The 22,805-nt window shown below is 40.7% G+C and overlaps 1 long non-coding RNA gene across 1 annotated transcript in view; it reads right to left on the reverse strand.

The window, feature by feature from the left end:
- LOC139185283 (uncharacterized) overlaps positions 1 to 15,920 on the reverse strand; it is a 53,038-nt gene extending 37,118 nt beyond the window's left edge. The window contains exon 1 of the long non-coding RNA XR_011568900.1: positions 15,784 to 15,920. This is a non-coding gene — a long non-coding RNA (uncharacterized lncRNA). The remainder of the gene's footprint in view (positions 1 to 15,783) is intronic.
- Positions 15,921 to 22,805: the final 6,885 nt, after the last annotated feature.

Below are 22,805 nucleotides of genomic sequence, written 5' to 3' on the forward strand. Positions count from 1 at the left end.
AGTCAATATTGAAAAAACCAAGAACCCAATCAAGAAGTGGGAGAAGACTTAGACATTTTCTCAAAGGAAGCATACAGATAGCCAACAGGCACATGAAAAGATGTGCAACACTGCTGATTATTATTGAAATGCAAATAAAAGCCACAATGATGTATTTCACATCAATCAGAATGGCTATCGTCAAAAGATATAGAAATCATAAATGTTGAGAAGAGTGTGGAGAAAAGGGAACCCTTGCACACTATTGGTGGAATGTAAAATGGTGCAGCCACTGTGGAAAACCATATGTGGGTTCCTTAAAAAACTAAAAATTAGAGCTATCATGGGATCCAGCAATCCCATACCTGAGCATGTATCTGGAAAAAGTAAAGCTTTAATTTGAACAGATACACGCTCCCAAATATTCAGAGAAGCACTATTGACAAGAGCCAAGACACGGAAACAATGCAAAGACCCATCAATAGATGACTGACTTAGGAAGATATGGAATATTACTCAGCCACAGAAAAGATGGAATATTACCGTTTGCATCAATATGGATAGACCTAGGGAATATTATATTTAGTGAAATAAGTCAAACAGAGAAAGACAAAAATTGTATGATACAACTTACATGTGGAATCTAAAAAATTATACAAATCAATACACATATAAAACAGAAACAGACTCTCAGACATAGTAAACAAACTTGGTTACCAGAGGTGAGAGGGAGTGGGGGAGGGAAAAATTAGGGGTATGGGATTAACAGACCCAAATTACCATAATAAAATAGATAGGCAACAATAACTTACTCTATAGCACAGGGGATTATACCCAATATCTAATAGTAACTTAGAATAGAATAGAATTTGAAAAAAATGTTAATCAACAAAAGCCAATGACAAAAAAATATATATTTTATGGTAAAAGGAGGGGCTTGAGGATCATGGAGAATTAGAAAGGAGGAAAGGATGGGGAGAGAGTCATGGGAAAGACTGACTTTGGGGAAACAAGTGAAAGACTATCTACATTATGAATAGTCTGGCTGCCTAGGAAAAGGAGGGGAGGGAGAAGGCAGGGTGCGGTTTTCATTTAGAAAGCCCATCACGCATGGGGTGTTTAGCTAACACCTACCTGCCCCAAGCCATGAAAATGAGGATCATTGGACATTCCACGCAGGGTTGTGAGAATTATATGAGAGAATGCTTATGATACAACAGCTGAATTATTTTTTAACAATTAGTAACCAGATGAAAGTGAAAGTGGAGAGTGAAAAAGTTGGCTTAAAGCTCAACATTCAGAAAACGAAGATCATAGCATCCGGTCCCATCACTTCATGGGAAATAGATGGGGAAACAGGGGAAACAGTGGAAACAGTGTCAGATTTTATCTTTTTGGGCTCCAAAATCACTGCAGATGGTGACTGCAGCCACGAAATTAAAAGACACTTACTCCTTGGAAGGAAGTTATGTCCAACCTAGATAGCATATTCAAAAGCAGCGACATTACTTTGCCAAAAAGGTCCGTCTAGTCAAGGCTATGGTTTTTCCTGTGGTCGTGTATGGATGTGAGAGTTGGACTGTGAAGAAGGCTGAGCGCCGAAGAATTGATGCTTTTGAACTGTGGTGTTGGAGAAGACTCTTGAGAGTCCCTTGGACTGCAAGGAGATCCAACCAGTCCATTCTGAAGGAGATCAGCCCTGGGATTTCTTTGGAGGGAATGATGCTAAAGCTGAAACTCCAGTACTTTGGCCACCTCATGCGAAAAGTTGAATTATTGGAAAAGACTCTGATGCTGGGAGGGATTGGGGACAGGAGGAGAAGGGGACGACAGAGGATGAGATGGCTGGATGGCATCGCTGACTCGATGGACATGAGTGAGTGAACTCTAGGAGTTGGTGATGGACAGGAAGGCCTGTCGTGCTGTGATTTATGGGGTCGCAGAGAGTCGGACATGACTGAGCGACTGAACTGAACTGAACTGAAGTGCTGTTATTATGCTAAGCCTCACAGGCATTATGTCACTCAGTCTTCACAACCTAGTGAGGTAGGTGTCATTATTTTCCCCATATTCAAGTGAGAGAACGGTCAGTCATCTGACCAGAGACATACAGTGGAGGATCTGGGATTCTAACCCCAGGGGTCTGGTTCCCCTGTGGCCTGTACTCTTAATGCAGTGTTATCTCTCATAGATACTTAAGTCATAGGGTCAGCCTTTCTAGTTCCTGGTAGCTTAGTTTTTGGTCACAGTGTGCACACTTCTCTTTAAAATTCTCCACTTTATCTGATTCCCTGATATACCTAGTATTCAGTAATTCTTAATTCCAGTTGAGCTATTTCAAATCCTGAAAGATGATACTGTGAAAGTGCTGCACTCATTATGCCAGCAAATTTGGAAAACTCAGCAGTGGCCATAGGACTGGAAAAGGTCAGTTTTTATTCCAATCCCAAAGAAAGGCAATGCCAAAGAATGCTCAAACTAAACACAATTGCACTCATCTCACACGCTAGTAAAGTAATGCTCAAAATTCTCCAAGCCAGGCTTCAGCCATACATGAACTGTGAACTTTCAGATGTTCAAGCTGGCTTTAGAAAGGCAGAAGAACTAGAGATAAAATTGCCAGCATCCGATGCATCATCGAAAAAGCAAGAGAGTTCCAGAACAATATATATTTCTGCTTTATTGACTATGCCAAAGCCTTTGACTGTGTGGATCACAATAAACTGTGGAAAATTCTGAAAGAGATGGGAATACCAGACCACCTGACCTGCCTCTTGAGAAATCTGTATGCAGGTCAGGAAGCAACAGTTAGAACTGGACATGGAACAACAGACTGGTTCCAAATAGGAAAAGGAGTACATCAAGGCTGTATATTGTCACCGTGCTTATTTAACTTATATGCAGAGTACATCATGAGAAATGCTGGGCTAGGAGGAAGCACAAGCTGAAATCAAGATTGCCGGGAGAATTATCAATAACCTCAGATATGCAGATGACACCACCCTTATGGCAGAAAGTGAAAAAGAGCTAAAGAGCCTCTTGATGAAAGTGAAAGAGGAGAGTGAAAAAGTTGGCTTAAAGCTCAACATTCAGAAAATGAAGATCATGGCATCCGGTCCCATCACTTCATGGCAGATGGATGGGGAAACAGTGGATACAGTGGCTGACTTTACTTTTGGGGGCTCCAAAATCATTGCAGATGGTGATTGCAGCCATGAAATTAAAAGACACATACTCCTTGGAAGGAAAGTTATGACCAACCTAGACAGCATATTCAAAAGCAGAGACATTACTTTGCCAACAAAGGTCCATCTAGTCAAGGCTATGGTTTTTCCTGTGGTCATGTATGGATGTGAGAGTTGGACTATAAAGAAAGCTGAGCGCCAAATAATTGATGCTTTTGAACTGTGGTGTTGGAGAAGACTCTTGAGAGTCCCTTGGACTGCAAGGAGATCCAATCAGTCCATTCTGAAGGAGATCAGCCCTGGGATTTCTTTGGAAGGGATGATGCTAAAGTTGAAACTCTGGTACTCTGGCCACCTCACGCAAAGAGTTGACTCATTGGAAAAGACTCTGATGCTGGGAGGGATTCGGGACAGGAGGAGAAGGGGATGACAGAGGATGAGATGGCTGGATGGCATCATCGACTAGATGGACATTGGTTTGGGTGAACTCCAGGAGTTGGTGATGGACAGGGAGGCCTGGTGTGCTGTTCATGGGGTCGCAAGAGTCGGACACAACTGAGTGACTGAACCAAACTGATAAAGTTTTTTTGTTTTGTTTTTTTTCCAACTTCCAACCTATGAGTTAATGCAAGGATAAATTTTCTATTAGTATCTTTAAAAGTTACCTTACCTGCTTTTGCTTCTACAGGAAAAACTTATCATATGCCTTGAGCTAACATTAGGCTTGTATCAATTTTCCATGAAGCTCTGCTTTGGGAGTTCTCCAGACACATATGCTGGAATCAATCATAGTAAGTTCCTCCTTTTTTTTTTTTTTTAAGCTTACATTTCTCTTTTCTTTCTTTTTTTTTTAACAGAAAAAGTACAAACTGTTTTATTGAATTTTTTTCTAACATGAATTGTTTTGACTAGAGAAGGTAAATTAGTAAACCAATCTGTTCTTAGGTACAATTTTTTTTTTAAATATATTGTATTGGCTTTGTCATACATCAACATGAATCCACCACGGGTGTACATATGTTCCCAAGCCTGAACCCCCCTCCCCACCTCCGTCCCTGTACCATCCCTCTGGGTCATCCCAGTGCACCAGCCCCAAGCATCCTGTATCCTGCATCGAACCTGGACTAGCAATTTGCTTCACATGTGATATTATACATGTTTCAATGCCATTCTCCCAAATCATTCAACCCTCTCCCTCTCCCACAGAGTCCAAAAGACTATTCTATACATCTGTGTCTCTTTTGCTGTCTCCATCTTTCTAAATTCCATATATATGCGTTAGTATACTGTATTGGTGTTTTTCTTTCTGGCTTACTTCACTCGGTATAATAGGCTCCAGTTTCATCCACCTCATTAGAACTGATTCAAATGTATTCTTTTTAATGGCCGAGTAATACTCCATTGTGTATATGTACCATGGCTTTCTTATCCATTCGTCTGCTGATGGACATCTAGGTTGCTTCCATGTCCTGGCTATTATAAACAGTGGTGCAATGAACATTGTGGGTACACGTGTCTCTTTCAATTCTGGTTTCCTCGGTGTGTATGCCTAGCAGTGGGATTGCTGGATCATAAGGCAGTTCTATTTCCAGTTTTTTAAGGAATCTCCACACTGTTCTCCATAGTGGCTGTACTAGTTTGCATTCCCACCAACAGTGTAAGAGTGTTCCCTTTTCTCCACACCTTCTCCAGCATGTATTGCTTGTAGACTTTTGGATCGCAGCCATTCTGACTGGCGTGAAATGGTACCTCATAGTGGTTTTGATTTGCATTTCTCTGATAATGAGTGATGTTGAGCATCTTTTCATGTGTTTGTTAGCCATCTGTATGTCTTCTTTGGAGAAATGTCTATTTAATTCTTTGGCCCATTTTTTGATTGGGTTGTTTATTTTTTTGGAATTGAGCTGTAGGAGTTGCTTGTCTATTTTTCAGATTAATTCTTTGTCAGTTGCTTCATTTGCTATTATTTTCTCCCATTCTGAAGGCTGTCTTTTCACCTTGCTTATCGTTTCCTTTGTTCTGCAGAAGCTTTTAATTTTAATTAGGTCCCATTTGTTTATTTTTGCTTTTATTTCCAATATTCTGGGAGGTGGGTCATAGAGGATCCTGCTGTGATGTATGTCGGAGAGTGTTTGCCTATGTTCTCCTCTAGGAGTTGTATAGATTAGATCTTTACAATGTTTAGATCTTTAATCCGTTTCGAGTTTATTTTTGTGTATGGTGTTAGAAAGTGTTCTAGTTTCATTCTTTTACAAGTGGTTGACCAGTTTCCCCAACACCACTTTTTAAAGAGATTGTCTTTTCTCCATTGTATATTCTTGCCTCCTTGTCAAAGATAAGGTGTCCATAGGTGCGTGAATTTATCTCTGGGCTTTTTATTTTGTTCCATTGATCTATATTTCTGTCTTTGTGCCAATACCATACTGTCTTGATGACTGTGGCTTTGTATTAGAGCCTGAAGTCAGGCAGGTTGATTCCTCCAGTTCCATTCTTCTTTCTCAAGATTTCTTTGGCTATTCGAGGTTTTTTGAATTTCCATACATATTGTGAAATTATTTGTTCTAGCTCTGTGAAAAATACCGTTGGTTGCTTGATAGGGATTGCATTGAATCTATAGATTTCTTTGGGTAGTATACTCATTTTCACTATATTGATTCTTCTGATCCATGAACACAGTATATTTCTCCACCTATTAGTGTCTTCTTTGATTTCTTTCACCAGTGTTTTATAGTTTTCTATATATAGGTCTTTAGTTTCTTAGGTAGATATATTCCTAAGTATTTTATTCTTTTCTTTGCAATGGTGAATGGGATTGTTTTCTTAATTTCTCATTCTTACTGTATAGGAATGCAAGGGATTTCTGTGTGTTGATTTTATATCCTGCAACTTTACTATATTCATTGATTAGCTCTAGTAATTTTCTGGTGGAGTCTTTAGGGTTTTCTATGTAGAAGATCATGTCATCTGCAAAGAGTGAGAGTTTTACTTCTTCTTTTCCAATTTGGATTCCTTTCATTTCTTTTTCTGCTCTGATTGCTGTGGCCAAAACTTCCAAAACTACATTGAATAGTAGTGGTGAAAGTGGGCACCCTTGTCTGGTTCCTGACTTTAGGGGAAATGCTTTCAATTTTTCACCATTGAGGATAATGTTTGCTGTGGGTTTGTCATGTATAGCTTTTATTATGTTGAGGTATGTTCCTTCTATTCCTGCTTTCTGGAGGGTTTTTATCATAAATGGATGTTGAATTTTGTCAAAGGCTTTCTCTGCATCTATTGAGATAATCATATGGCTTTTATTTTTCAATTTGTTAATGTGGTGTATTACACTGATTGATTTGTGGATATTGAGGAATCCTTGCATCCCTGGGATAAAGCCCACTTGGTCATGGTGTATGATCTTTTTAATGTGTTGTTGGATTCTGATTGCTAGAATTTTGTTAAGGATATCTGCATCTATGTTCATCAGTGATATTGGCCTGTAGTTTTCTTATTTTGTGGCGTCTTTGTCAGATTTGTGTATTAGGGTGATGGTGGCCTCATAGAATGTATTTGGAAGTTAACCTTCCTCTGCAATTTTTTGGAAGAGTTTTGAGTAGGATAGGTGTTAGCTCTTCTCTAAATTTTTGGTAGAATTCAGCTGTGAAGCCATCTAGACCCGGGCTTTTGTTTGCTGGAAGATTTCTGATTACAGTTTCAATTTCTGTGCTTGTGATGGGTCTGTTAAGATTTTCTATTTCTTCCTGGTTCAGTTTTGGAAAGTTGTACTTTCTAAGAATTTGTCCATTTCTTCCAAGTTGTCCATTTTATTTGTATATAATTGCTGATAGTAATCTCCTATAATCCTTTGTATTTCTGTGTTGTCTGTTGTGATCTCTCCATTTTGATTTCTAATTTTATTGATTTGATTTTTCTCCCTTTGTTTCTTGATGAGTCTGGCCAATGGTTTGTCAATTTCATTTATTCTTTCAAAGAACCAGCTTTTGGCTTTGTTGATTTTTGCTATGGTCTCCCTTGTTTCTTTTGCATTTATTTCTGCCCTAATTTTTAAGATTTCTTTCCTTCTACTAACCCTGGGGTTCTTCATTTCTGCCTTTTCTAGTTGCTTTAGGTGTAGAGTTAGGTTATTTATTTGATTTTTTTTCTTGTTTCTTGAGGTATGCCTGTATTGCTATGAACTTTCCCCTTAGTACTGCTTTTACAGTGTCCCACAGGTTTTGGGTTGTTGTGTTTTCATTTTCATTTGTTTCTATGCATATTTTGCTTTCTTTTTTGATTTCTTCTGTGATTTGTTGGTTATTCAGCAGCGTGTTGTTCAGCCTCCATATGTTGTAATTTTTAATAGTTTTTCTCCTGTAATTGAGATCTAATCTTACTGCATTGTGGTCAGAAAAGATGCTTGGAATGATTTCTATTTTTTTGAATTTAGCAAGGCTAGATTTATGGCCCAGGATGTGTTCTATCCTGGAGAAGGTTCTATGTGGGCTTGAGAAAAAGGTGAAATTCATTGTTTTGTGGTGAAATGTCCTATAGATATCAATTAGGTCTAACTGGTCTATTGTATCGTTTAAAGTTTGTGTTTCCTTGTTAATTTTCTGTTTAGTTGATCTATCCATAGGTGTGAGTTGGGTATTAAAATCTCCCACTATTATTGTGTTATTGTTAATTTCCTCTTTCATACTTGTTAGCATTTGTCTTACATATTGTGGTGCTCCTATGTTGGGTGCATATGTATTTATAATTGTTATATCTTCTTCTTGGATTGATCCTTTGATCATTATGTAATGTCCTTCTTTGTCTCTTTTTACAGCCTTTGTTTTAAAGTCTATTTTGTCTGATATGAGTATTGCTACTCCTGCTTTCTTTTGGTCTCTATTTGTGTGGAATATCTTTTTCCAGCCCTTCACTTTCAGTCTGTATGTGTCCCTTGTTTTGAGGTGGGTCTCTTGTAGACAACATATATAGGGGTCTTGTTTTTGTTTCCATTCTGCCAGTCTTTGTCTTTCGGTTGGGGCATTCAACCCATTTATGTTTAAGGTAATTATTGATAAGTATGATCCTGTTGCCATTTACTTTATTGTTTTGGCTTTGAGTTTATACACCCTTTTTGTGTTTCCTGTCTAGAGAAGATCCTTTAGCATTTGTTGGAAAGCTGATTTGGTGGTGCTGAATTCTCTCAGCTTTTGCTTGTCTGTAAAGCTTTTGATTTCTCCTTCATAATTGAATGAGATCCTTGCTGGGTACAGTAATCTGGGCTGTAGGTTATTTTCTTTCATCACTTTAAGTATGTCTTGCCATTCCCTCCTGACCTGAAGAGTTTCTATTGAAAGATCAGCTGTTATCCTTATGGGAATCCCCTTGTGTATTATTTGTTGTTTTTCCCTTGCTGCTTTTAATATTTTTTTCTTTGTGTTTGATCTTTGTTAATTTGATTAATATGTGTCTTAGGGTGTCTCGCCTTGCGTTTATCCTGTTTGGGATTCTCTGGGTTTCTTGGACTTGGGTGAATATTTCCTTCCCCATTTTAGGGACGTTTTCAACTATTATATCATCAAGTATTTTCTCATGGTGTTTCTTTTTGTCTTCTTCTGGGACTCCTATGATTCGAATGTTGGGGCGTTTAATATTGTCCTTGAGGTCTCTGAGATTGTCCTCATTTCTTTTAATTCGTTTTTCTTTTTTCCTCTCTGATTCATTTATTTCTACCATTCTATCTTCCACTTCACTAACCTATCTTCTGCCTCCGTTATTCTACTATTTGTTGCCTCCAGAGTGTTTTTGATCTCATTTATTGCATTACTCATTATATATTGACTCTTTTTTATTTCTTCTAGGTCCTTGTCAAACCTTTCTTGCATCTTCTCAATCCTTGTCTCCAGGCTATTTATCTGTGATTCCATTTTGATTTCAAGATTTTGGATCATTTTCACTATCATTATTCAGAATTCTTTATCAGGTAGATTCCCTATCTCTTCCTCTTTTGTTTGGTTTGGTGGGCATTTATCCTGTTCCTTTATCTGCTGGGTATTCCTCTATCTCTTCATCTTGTTTATATTGCTGAGTTTGGGGTGGCCTTTCTGTATTCTGGCAGTTTGTGGAGTTCTGTTTATTGTGGAGTTTCCTCACTGTGGGTGGGGTTGTACGGGTGGCTTGTTAAGATTTCTTGGTTATAGAAGCTTGTGTCGGTGTTCTGGTGGGTGGAGCTGGATTTCTTCTCTCTGGAGTGCAATTAAGTGTCCAGTAATGAGTTATGAGATGTCAATGGTTTTGGAGTAACTTTGGGCAGCCTGTATACTGAAGCTCAGCGCTATGTTCCTGTGTTGCTGGAGAATTTTCATGGTATGTCTTGCTCTGGAACTTGTTGGCCCTTGGGTGGTGCTTGGTTTCAGTGTAGGTTTGGATGCGTTTGATGAGCTCCTATTGATTAATGTTCCCTGGAGTCAGGAGTTCTCTGGTGTTCTCAGGATTTGGACTTAAGCCTCCTTCTTCTGGTTTTCAGTCTTATTTTTACAGTAGTCTCAAGACTTTTCCTTCTATACAGCACCATTGATAAAACATCTCCTTTAGAAGAAAATGGGCTGCTTTTCTGGGTGCCTGATGTCCTCTGCCGGCATTCAGAAGTTGTTTTGTGAAATTTACTCAGCATTTAAACGTCCTTTTGATGAATTTGTGGGGGAGAAAGTGATCTCCCCATCCTATTCCTCTGCCATCTTAGGACTGCCCCCCACAGTAAGTTCCATATGCACGTTGCTTTTGCAACTGTTGCTTTGTAAATTCTTCAGTATTTGTACTAAATTTTTTATAACCATTAACATTTTCTTCAGCCAGAAGAGGTTGCTCCCAATTTTTGAGTCCTCACCAGAGATCCAAAGAATTAAGATATTTGATTACTTTTGTCACTAGGTTCCAGTTTTTTTGTTCTAATAACTGCATACACATCATTTCTTATCTCTCTCAAGATGGTAGATTTTTTATTTAAATGTGATCATAGGTGGCTTGGATGGATGCATTCAAGAAACATTTTAGAAAGTTGAATTTGATTTTGAACATGTCTTTATCATACGGAGAATTGCCAAGAATAAAACACTTATGCCATGCCAAGAAACCAGCCTCAATAATCTAGATAAAAATATTTGCCACAGCATTCCTTTACATTCTTCCAGCTTCTTCCTGCTGGCCATCATTTTTAAGCTGAAACTGCTGCCTTTTGCCTGCCTATCCATGCAGATCAGAAATACTGGGCTGTTCAGCAAGTCAACGCTTTACTGAGGATGGCCCCTTCCACCCAGAACCCCAGTGTCCTTGTAATTAGATTGTGTTAGAAGATAAGAAACAACAGATAATCTCAGTGAAGTGGTTGTCCCCATTCCTGCATTTACACCCCTTATAGACACCTCTAGAGTCTTATTACAGTTGTGTTGGTAATTTATAAGCCGAGAGGCTTATAAATTTTGTTTGTTCCTCTTGACTGAGAAGCCCTGTGGGAAAGAGTCCATGTCTTATGTGACTTTGAATTTCTAGTGCATTTCCCAGTTCCTGGCAGATGACTTATTGTCACAATACTTTCTAAACGAATGAATGGACATGATTCAGAGTTGTTGAAATAAAAATTCTGTTCTGCACAAAGCATTGACGTGGTCTTTTGGCAACATGAGTCTCGGAGGACAGATTTCCCTTTTAACCACAGATGCATAAATACAGTGTGTTGATCACATCCTGGGGATAAATTCTACAGTTTGATTGCTTTAATCATACTTCTGGGTCAATATCTGGCATGGAGTAAAGCCCCAGAGGAATTACTGAGCCCTTAAAAATACCTCATCAACTGAACTCCACACATGGAAGAAGATCAATTTTAAATGCACTGCAGTGTTTTGGGCTTTAGGCAATGTTTCTTCTCTAATAAAATATTTTCCTTGACCTTTTTTCCCCCCTTTTTTCCATCTTTGGTTATCTTCATTTGTTTATATTTTATCTTTACTTGTATCTATTCATATTGCAAACCACTCGGAATCCTTTGGGAAATGAGGTCAGCTCTGACTTCATACGTGAAAAACACTGCTATGCCATAGGTAGGTGACTTGGATTCAAATCAGAGACTTTGGAGGGAGGCAGATGGAAATTTTCTCTCTTCTATTGGTTCATTTCATGATCTTAAGCAGGTCACTTAATTCACATTAGTTTTTTGTTTCTATTGATGCAGATAGTTGAGAATCATACCTTCATAAACAGTGACTGGAAGGCTTTTAAAAAAAAAAAAAAAAAAGAACATGACTTAGTCATAGCACTAGAAAAAACCAGTCATGCCTCCTCAGCAGTTCTTTCCAGTCCCCAGAGTACTGCAAGCATTCTGTTATTCATGTCCTTAGGGACGGGATGCCTCATGAGGATATGCTTGCTACTTCTTGGCAAATCAATTAATATAGGCACAGGCTGCATATCTGGTACATATGGGGAATACAGGAGAAACATAAAAACACAGTCTTTACCCTTATGGGACTTTAGGTGAACAAGGAACAAAGCTTGACACATGGTATATGACAGGAGTAGAAATAGTTCTGCACTCGCAATCAAAATAGTTGGGTTTCTGGCTAGGCCATGGGATCCTGAGCTTCTATCTAATTTTTCAGACTTAATTCCCTTGCTTGTCAAATAAAGCTGACTGCAGAGCTATCAGTTCAGTTCAGTTCAGTCGCTCAGTTGTGTCTGACTCTTTGCAACCCTATGAATCGCAGCACGCCAGGCCTCCCTCTCCATCACCAACCCCTAGAGTTCACTCAAACTCATGTCCATCGAGTCAGCGATGCCATTCAGCCTCTGTCGTCCCCTTCTCCTCCTGCCCTCAATCCCTCCCAGCATCAGAGTCTTTTCCAGTGAGTCAACTCTTCGCATGAGGTGGCCAAAGTACTGGAGTTTCAGCTTTAGCATCATTCCTTCCAAAGAAATCCCAGGGCTGATCTCCTTCAGAATGGACTGGTTGGATCTCCTTGCAGTCCAAGGGACTCTCAAGAGTCTTCTCCAACACCACAGTTCAAAACCATCAATTCTTCAGCGCTCAGCTTTCTTCACAGTCCAACTCTCACATCCACACATGACCACTGGAAACACCATAGCCTTGACTAGATGGACCTTTGTTGGCAAAGTAATGTCTCTGCTTTTCAATATGCTATCTAGGTTGGTCATAACTTTCCTTCCAAGGAGTGTCTTTTAATTTCGTGAATGCAGTCACCGTCTGCGGTGATTTTGGAACCCCCCCAAAAATAAAATCTGACACTGTTTCCACTGTTTCCCCATCTATTTCCCATAAAGTGATGGGACCAGATGCCATGATCTTCATTTTCTGAATGTTGAGCTTTAAGCCAAGTTTTACACTCTCCTCTTTCACTTTCATGAAGAGGCTTTTTAGTTCCTCTTCACTTTCTGCCATAAGGGTGGTGTCATCTGCATATCTGAGGTTACTGATATTTCTCCTGGCAATCTTGATTCCAGCTTGTGCTTCTTCCAGCCCAGAGTTTCTCATGATGTACTCTGCATATAAGTTAAATAAGCAGGGTGACAGTATACAGCCTTGACGTACTCCTTTTCCTATTTGGAACCAGTCTGTTGTTGCATGTCCAGTTCTAACTGTTGCTTCCTGACCTGCATATAGGTTTCTCAAGAGGTAGAGCTATAGTCAGGATTAAAGAATAGAATGAACAAAGAAGTTTACAGCTTGCAGAGTAACATATTAGTAGTACATGTTATAATAAAGGAATAGTGTTTATATTTAACATAAAATGATGCATTTGAAAGAACTTTTAAGGCTTGCAGCTTCATATGTCCTTACTAGCTAGCTGGTTTGGGGCAAGATACTTAACATTTCTGAGCCTCACTTTCTCAATCTATGCAACAGCTATATTGATGCCCTCTTTATGGAGCTCCTGGGAATATTTGTGGCAATGTACAGAAAGCAAAAAGCAGAATTGCTGGCACCTAGTATACACTGAAGAAATGGAAGTTTCCATTTCATGATAACTACAGCATAACAATAGAAATCAAATGTAACTTGGTGCTGAGTCATTTACCTACAGTTTGTAGGCAGTATAGGAGTTCAGAGAAGAGGTATGCCAACTGTCTTTGGGTCTTGTTAAAAACATTTGATGGAGGAGGGGTGATTTGAGATTGGCCTGAAAAGGGGAGCAAGCTTTGCTCAGGTGGAATAAAAACAGTAGTATTTACTTGGATTAACCTTCTGCGGAAAAATGTTAGTCAAGATTTGTATTTTTGTTAGACAATCTATAGCATCTTGCATGGGGGCTTGGATGTTATTTATATATTCCCCAGTCCCTCTGAATTTCTAGAAGAAAGAGAACACATTGTTTTCACCTTTATATTCCTTAAAGTACTGGCTCTCAATCTTGGGCTCTCAATCCTGTACATGTCATCTGGAGAGCTTTTAGAAATACCTGTGTTGGGGCCTCATGCCAGGCCCACTAAATACAAGTCTCAGGGTATGACTCCTAGGTGTTACTGGTGTTCTTTCAAAGCTCACCAGGCATTTATAACATGCATCCAGTTTGAGAACCATTGCTTTCAAGCATCAGCTACACATGAGTAGATGTGTGTTCAGTTGCGATGGTTGTATGGAAGGGAATATGCCAGAAAACACCCTGGACTGGGATTAGGAGTTACAGGTTCTGGCTGCAGCTCTGTCCTAACTGCTGGTCGAGTTCTTTGGAATCCCTGGGCTTTGTGTTCTCATCTGCAAAACAGGGAGAGTGCCCTTTTTGTCTCCTCAAGCCCTAATAGCCTATGATGTAGCCAAACAAGCCTCGTTTAGCTGGTGGAGGGAGGTTCTGATGGTGGAATTGTGGGGTCTCCTTTCACTTTCCATGTAAATTCACACCTCCCTCCCCATGCCAGCCTCATCCATAGATGCACCAGAGGAGCTCACTGAGGACATTTGGAGATGGTTTCCTTCTTCTCTTGAAAAACGCTGTGACATTGTCAATCTGGAATTGTTTTCTTTCTAAATGAAGGAAATGTATCTCCTTTATTGGAAATGCCTTCTGGAAGGAGGCAGGCCCTCTGCCTGCACTCTGGCAGCTGAGAGTGGGGTTGCTGGCTGCACCCCACTTGTCCCCATGGCTGAGACCGACACAGCTCCAAATGCTTTCCATGCCTAAACCTTTGTGAAGTTTCCTGTGGACCCAGTGCAGCTTGGGCCCCAGTTGCTGTTACTGGCCAAGATAACTTGAACCACATGCCTGGAGGGGAATCAAGGAGAGTATGGTTCCCCCACCGGCAAGAAGTAAGTAAGTGGCTCCTTCTCATCTTCATTGTGGACACCCTCCCACAGACCAGGCATTGCTCAAGCCTGTCAAATAGTAATTACAGATTTTAGTCCTTAGAATCATTTTGCACTTGGACTAGGCACCTGAAAAGGCAGCTATCCATTTTCACTCCTTAATAAAGAACAGAGGAGACTGGGACTTAGAGGGAAAGTACTACACACGTGGTGGTGGTGGTCGGGGCAGGGGTCCTCATTTGGCAACCCCCTCATTTGGCATGAGTTTAGAGCCATAGTTGAAGCACAGATAGAGTCTATGTCCTGGTCCTTGAGTTCCTTTCTGGGTGCTGAAATGAGTTTCAGAGAGACATGCTGGCTGGAGCCGGGAGCCAGAACCGCTCACCTATTTGTGAGGGTTTTGAGGAGGGACATTTGGCCTGTTGTGGGTGGTAGCAGCAGTCATTCTGAGGATAGCAGATCCTAAAGGGACAAAATCAGTAGCCCTGGCATCTCTCAAGAACAGATCCTAACCATGCTGCCCTTCTAGTAATTTGTAAATATTTCCTGTTAGAGAACCAATTTGAGCTTCAGCTCTGCATGATGCTGGGGAATGTGCTCAGGCTCTGGAACCAGAATAAATTCACGTCCTTTCTAGTTAATTGCTTCTATATCTCATCCTGGTCATTTAAGAACCTTAGAACTTCAGCTTCCTCATCTGCAAAATGGGAGGAATAGTAACCACTGCAAGGACTTTTGCAAGGTTTGCTGTGCTATGCTTAGTTGCCCAGTCATGTCCAACTCTGTGTGACCCTATAGACTGTAGCCCACCAGGCTCCTCTGTCCATGGGGATTCTCCAGGCAAGCACACTGGAGTGGGTTGCTATGCCCTCCTCCAGGGGATCTTCCCAACCCAGGGATCAAACCTAGGCAGATTGGGCTGCAGGCAGATTCTTTACCGTCTGAGCCACCACTTGAATATTTAAGTAGTTGAATGGGCTCTGAAGCCAGGCTGCCTGAGTTCAAAGTCCTCTCCACCATATTGCAGCTCTGTGACCTTGAGCAAGTTAATCACTCTTTCCCTGCTTTGGTTTTCTTACCTGTAAAATGGTGATGGTAATAACAGAACCTATCTCATGGGATTGTGCTAAGGATTAAAACAGTTAATACTTCTGAAGTTCTTGGAATAGTGTCTGGTACAGAGTAAGCACTCAATAACAGGAAGAGTGAACATTTACTGTGCATTGCAGCCCTCCACACAGTGGCTGGCATACCGGACATGCCCAAGGGCTGCTGGTTATTATGACTACCAGGTCTGTTATCCATTCAGCTGGGGGAAAGGATATCTGCACTCACCTCTCATTTCCTGCCTGTTGACCTCCTGATATGATTCAGATGTGAGTCCCCTAAGGTGTCATCCTGGCCCTGAGGAAAGAGCCAAGTGAAAAGAGCAGAGGCATCAGGCTAGCAGCCCACACCCATGGGAAGCCCAGGCTCAGGATCAACTGATCTTTCCACAGGAAGAGGAGAAACCACAGCAGCCCTCACTTTCCCTGGGCTCTCACTGAGTCATGCTCAGTCATTCTTGGGTCTCATGCTGGAGAGAGAGATATTTTTGCAGAATGTGTGCCTAGAGCCCCAGGACCTGTGCTCAGACCAGCGTGCTCTGATGGGGCATGGGAAAGGAGAAGGTTCTGGCTTCCAGGGGCCCTCCAAGCCACTGTGGCAACTACAGAAGAGGCCAAGTACCTGCCTCACAGAAAAATGTCCTCTTCTGAGACAAACAGGGAGGTGAAAGAAGTCCCTAGTCAGTTCTTTAGCATAATTGCTGTTTTTTTCTCTAAAGTTAGCCCATGCTTTGTTTCCACAGAAAAATGACTGTAACGTGCATTCATTTATTCTATAAATGCTGGAGGACCCACCGTGTGTCAGGCACAGTACTAGGGAATACCCTCAAAGAGGATTTCATGAAATCCTGTTACTACTGTATAATATTTTCAGCTTGTAATAGAAGGCTATGACAAACATAGACAGTATATTAAAAAGGAAAGACATCACTTTGCTGACAAATGTCTAATAGTCAAAGCTGTGGTCTTTCCAGTAGTAGGTACAGATGTGAGAGTTGGACTGTAAAGAAGGCTGAATACCGAAGAATCGATGCTTTTGAATTGTGCTGCTGGAGAAGACTTTGGAGAGTCCCTTGGACTGCAAGGAGATCAAACCAGTCAATTCTAAAGGAAATCAACCCTTAATATGCATGCATTCGAAGGACTGAAGCTAAAGCTCCAATACTTTGGCCACCTGATTCAAAGAGCCGACTCACTGGAAAAGACCATGATGCTGGGAAGGATTGAAGGCAAAAGGAGAAGAGGGTGGCAGAGGATGTGATGGTTGGATAGCATCACCAATTCACTGGACATGAACTTGGGTGAACTCCAGGAGATAGTGAGGGACAGGGAGGCCTGGTGTGCTGCCATCCATGGGGTTGCAAAGAGTCAGACATGACTTAGTGACTGAACAACAGTAGAAGTAGGTTCAAAATCTGATGGAGGCATAGTGGGCATAAAGCTCACACAAAGCTTTACAGAAGAAATGACATTGGGGCTTTAAAATAGTAGCCATTAAAAAAAATTTTTTTTGGATATAGACCATTTTAAAGTCTCTACTGAATTTGTTACAGTATTGCTTCTGTTTTATGTTTTGTTTTTTTGGCCACAAGGCATGTGGGATCTTAGCTCCCCAACCAGGGATCAAATCCCCACTCCCTGCATTAGCAGGAGAAATCTTAACCACTGGGCTGCCAGGGAAGTCCCAATGGTAGCCATTTTTGATCACTGAAAATCTGCATATACCTAAAAATTCCATGTGGGTTCCCGCCACCACCACCCACCACCCCCCCCCCCCCGCCCCCACCCTGCTCAAGAGTAAGGTACACTTGGAATTTGCTGTTTAAGTTTTTGGTTTGTGGATGATTGGACTTGAGCCTATAATCCTACAGGCAGGATCACTCAAGACTGTTGGGGTGGCCCAAGTACTCAGGAGTGAGTTCAAGAGGTAGATCCCAACACACGTAAGAGCAAGCAGAGTTAATGAGTAGGGCTTACAGGCTCATGCATTGTCTCTTCTACCCATATGACCTGTCCTTACAGGAAGTCTGCAGGGGTCATTCATACAAGTTGGCTGCATCTTAAAGTCAGGGAGGAAAAGAGAGACAGAATCCCTAAACAGGGCTTCAAGACACCTTGAGTCCATAAGCTATATAATTCCTCCTATGGAAATCTCTATCCTCACAGTGGGTGAGGATCTCCTAGATGATGAATGAGCCCTCCCCAAACTGTTCAACAGGTGTCTACTGACCATCAACTTGTGCCAGGCATATGAGTCACATATGTGTCTGCCATCCTCTATCATTTCCAAATAAAATGAGCAGAACTATTCCAGTATCACTAAACAGCAGAGTTTCCTACAAGTATCTTTGGTTCTTCACTTGCCATCTTAAATCAGTTTCACAGAGCCTTGTCTCATTCCTATTTTTGGAGATCAATTCCTCTCTTCTTATGATCCAGACTGTACCATAGACATCTTTGAAAGGACTGATACTCACTAGCTAGTCAGAGAGGCTTGAAAGTGGGCTTTGAGTGAACCAAGACTAAGAGGGATTTACTCATCATTCATCTCCCCTTTATTCTCTAGGGTTATTTAATGTTGAGTTCTCTACTGGCATTTTAGGGGCTTGTTTTATTTTATGTGCACTGTGTCACTGTGATTCAGAGGCTTGTTTTTCCATGATGAGTCCCCAACTAGAACACATACTCTTTATGGTCATGGGCCATTGTCTTTTCATTTTTTCATGGTCTTGATTTCTCTCAAGGGTGCCATCAAAGCAAGCTTCAAAAAACAACTCCCTAAAATAGGACTAAAACATATTTGAGATCTGCTGGGTTGTAATGCCACCAAAAGAATGTAGTTGTAGCTCAGAGACTTTCTGGATATTCTTGAAATGACCATTTTCCAAAGTTGGCCTAGAATTAGAATCAAGTCTGACCCTCATCTACCTCTCCACTCATCTCATATCACATTCTTTATTTTTCAATATCAAGATTCACTAACTCTTTTCAAGTACTTCAAAGACTACTTTGCACATTCTGTTCCCTTTGTCTAGAATGCTTTCCTCCTCCCTCCATCCCCAAACTCCTGCTCACTTTTGCTAAGTAATACCCACTCACCTTTGAAAACTTAACTCAGTTATCACTTTTTCTGAGCATCTCCCCTGATTTCCCTTAAACTAGATAAAAACAAGTATTTCTAACTTTCTTACAGCACCTTTACCTCTCCTTCAGGGAACTTAATGTCTAACACATTTGCTATGTAATTTACCAATGCAAATATCAGCCTCCCTCTCTAGATGGTAATCTCCATGAGGCTTAAGTATATTTTTACTTACCAATTCATTCTCAACACCCACCAAAGAATAGGTATTAATAACCCTTTTAAGTAAATGATATGAAATGAATATTTACATTTAAATCAATACACAATTATTTACTGAATATCTGCTATGGAAGAATGTGATGAGGCTCAATGATGATAAGAAAAGAAAATGCTATGAGCTATTAAGGTGCAACAGAAAAAACAATTTTGAATGGTGGCAGAGTAGCCTATGGAATGGGCCAAGAAAATATGGAAATTGAATGACATTATAAAGCAAGTAAGGACTTCCCTGGTGGTCCAGTGGTTAACAGTCCACCCTGCAATGCAGGGAATGCCAGTTCAATTCCTGGTCAGGGAACTAAGAACCCATAAGATCCCATATGCCATGGAGCAGTTAAGCCTGTAGGCCACAACCACTGAGCCTGAGCGCCACAACTAGAGAGTTTGTGCACTGCAGTAAAAGATCCCCCATGACGTGATGAAGATCTTGAGTCCTATAGCTAAGACCCCATGCAGCCAAATAAATGTTTATTAAAAAAAAAAAAGGAAGTACACAGATTGACATAAGCTTCATTTATGAGGGTGAAAGAATGCAGGTGGAGCCAGTGAGATGAACTGATGTGTTGCAAGGTTAACTTTGTGGCACAGCTGAGTAAGAATTTGTGCATTCGTTATCTATTGCTGTGTAATGAATTATCCCCAGACTTAGTGGCTTAAACAATACTTACTATCTTATATTAATAATTTTCCTGGGACTGACTTAGTTGGGTCCTCCACTCTGGTTCTCTCACAAGGATGGAATTAGTTTTACCTGAAGGCTTATTTGGAGAATATCTACTTCCAAGCTGACAAGATTCAGTTCCTTGTGAACTAAATCTGTTAGACTGAGACCCTTGGTTCTCCAGTGTCTAATGGTCAGAGGTATCCTTTGATTCTTTGCCTGTGTATCTCTTCGAAGAGTAGTTCACAGCATGGCAGCTGGCTTCACCAGAGTGAACAGGTGAGAGGGTAAATGAGGGTACAAGTGAGAGAGTGAGAAGAAGACAGAAATTACAGGCTTTTGTAATGTAATCTTGGAAGGGACATTTATCATTTTTGCCGTATTCTATGAGTTAGAAAACTGACCTTTTCCAGTCCTGTGGCCACTGCTGAGTTTTCCAAATCTGCTGGCATATTGAGTGCAGCACTTTCACAGCATCATCTTTCAGGATTTGGAATAGCTCAACTGGAATTCCATCACCTCCACTAGCTTTGTTCGTAGTGATGCTTTCTAAGGCCCACTTGACTTCACATTCCAGGATGTATGGCTCTAGGTCAGTGATCACACCATCATGATTATCTGGGTCATGAAGATCTTTTTTGTACAGTTCTTCTGTGTATTCTTGCCATCTCTTCTTAATATCTTCTGCTTCTGTTAGGTCCATACCATTTCTGTCCTTTATCGAGCTCATCTTTGCATGAAATGTTCCTTTGATATCTCTGATTTTCTTGAAGAGATCCCTAGTCTTTCCCATTCTGTTGTTTTCCTCTATTTCTTTGCATTGATTGCTGAAGAAGGCTTTCTTATGTCTTCTTGCTATTCTTTGGAACTTTGCATTCAGATGCTTATATCTGTCCTTTTCTCCTTTGCTTTTTGCTTCTCTTCTTTTCACAGCTATTTGTAAGGCCTCCCCAGACAGCCATTTTGCTTTTTTGCATTTCTTTTCTATGGGAATGGTCTTGGGAGAAGACTCTTGAGAGTCCCTTGGACTGCAAGGAGATCCAACCAGTCCATTCTGAAGGCGATCAGCCCTGGGATTTCTTTGGGAGGAATGATGCTAAAGCTGAAACTCCAGTACTTTGGCCACCTCATGTGAAGAGTTGACTCATTGGAAAAGACTCTGATGCTGGGAGGGATTGGGGGCAGGAGGAGAAAGGGACGACAGAGAATGAGATGGCTGGATGGCATCACTGACTCAATGGACGTGAGTCTGAGTGAACTCTGGGAGTTGGTGATGGACAGGGAGGCCTGGCGTGCTGCGATTTATGGGGTCGCAAAGAGTCGGACACGACTGAGCGACTGATCTGATCTGATGAGTTAGAAGCAAGTCCTCAAATCCAGATCATACTTGAGGGAATTACACAGAAAGTGAAGATCATTGGAAAGAGGAGTGGCATTTCCAATACTGCCTACCACAATCTACAATTGCTACTGCCAGCTAGAACTGGAAAGAAGAACAAGACCATTACATTTATATTTGAGGGTTATGAATTGTGTTCCAGGTAATTTGCAGGTATAAAAGATCACGTGAACTAGGAGAGCATGGCTCACATTCTTATACATTGTAGAAATTCAAGTGGAAGGAGAAGTGGTGGGCCAAACATAACTTTGTGTTTGAATCTGTCTTAGGAAGTGCCTCTGAGACAGAGGGAACAAATGGTGGAAAAAGATATGGAGAAGAAAGGCAGGATTTTGAGATAGGTGTACTAATCAAATTCATGCTCTGAGACCAGGGATAAGCATTTAGAACAAAGTCCCTTGTTCCCAGTCCTCACTTGATTCTGCCACACTCCAACACTATCTCTATGGTCCTTTCCTAGTCACTTTTGAAAGTCAAGAGAAATGTAAATCACATCGGGGACTTTGTCATTAAGGACTTAACATTTATTTTATTAACTCTCTATTCATCATGAGCTGATTACAAACAGAAGACTGTAACTAAAGGGGTCAAGACTGAATAGGACCACCTCCAACATAGAGCAGAAGGCTCTTGGAAGCACTGCTGTTTCAATGACAATCTTTTCTACCTTGATTATTTTCTTGCTGTGGAAAAGAACTACCCGTATAAATCTCTCTTTCCTGGCATGTTGTGGCTTCCCAGGGTTATCAGAGCTGGATTTCATTCAGATGAAATTGTGTGTACTACAGCATGCAGGAGAGAACTGTAACCCCACATCAAAGGAGGGATTCCGAATGGTTATAGGAAAACTGTGCTTTCTCCAGTTGTCTGCCAGTTAATATACTGGCTCTGTCCAGAGGACATGGATTCAACTCTGGAAGCTGAACTTGGAGATGGGAAGCTACATTCTCACTTTGGTGATGAGTTGGTAGCCTGCAGGTTTTAAGAAGTGTAGTAAGACCAAATTTATGGTTCACTCTGCAAATAGTGGAGGATTGACTACATCAAAGAGAAACCAATCTGGAGGAGCATGGCTCTTAGTCTCTGAGCCCAAATCAATTCCATTTGTATTTTTTATAGGAATTGAAACATAGGACATGGGGACATGGGGACACCAGTCCCCATTATAGAGCAGACCTGTGGGTCTCTCATAATAATACACATCAAAACCATGGGTTCTTTAGGTACCCTGAATTCATTTAGATCTTTAGCCAATAAATTTCCTTACTGTAATCCTTGGGGCTTTAACGTATTAGGGTGTCATATATGGGGATAGTGGCTAGTAACGCAATTTTTTGACCATATACCCACAATCTCGGCCAAAGCTGAGCATGAGGAGTGGAGAAGAATTGCAAATTATGAACTCTTTTTAGCACTTTTTTCAATTATAGAAATATGAGCAAAGCAATTCTGAAATTGTTTTAGATGCCTTATAGATTGAGCAAATGGGTTAATGTTGATGAAAGTCAGAATTCCTACTGTGGAAGAAGGGACATGCAAATATAGAATGAGAGAAGGCAAGAAAGAACTTTAGTGGTATGAATTGAGACTGGAGAAATCAGTGTGAACCAATGTTTTCTTATAATTATGTGTATGCATATAATATGCACAAGCAAACATATGAGTATTTGTCATTATGTATTGTGTTTATATGCATGTTTGTGTAGGTATATGTATATGTACAGGTATATTTACATGTAACTATTCCCTAGCTCTGCCTATTGAAATGGCTGAGAACCAAAGACCCACTTAGTAGCAATGATCATACCTAAGACCCAGAGCCTGGTC

Source organism: Bos indicus, chromosome 10, assembly GCF_029378745.1.
Source record: "Bos indicus isolate NIAB-ARS_2022 breed Sahiwal x Tharparkar chromosome 10, NIAB-ARS_B.indTharparkar_mat_pri_1.0, whole genome shotgun sequence".
NCBI classification, from domain to species: domain Eukaryota; kingdom Metazoa; phylum Chordata; class Mammalia; order Artiodactyla; family Bovidae; genus Bos; species Bos indicus.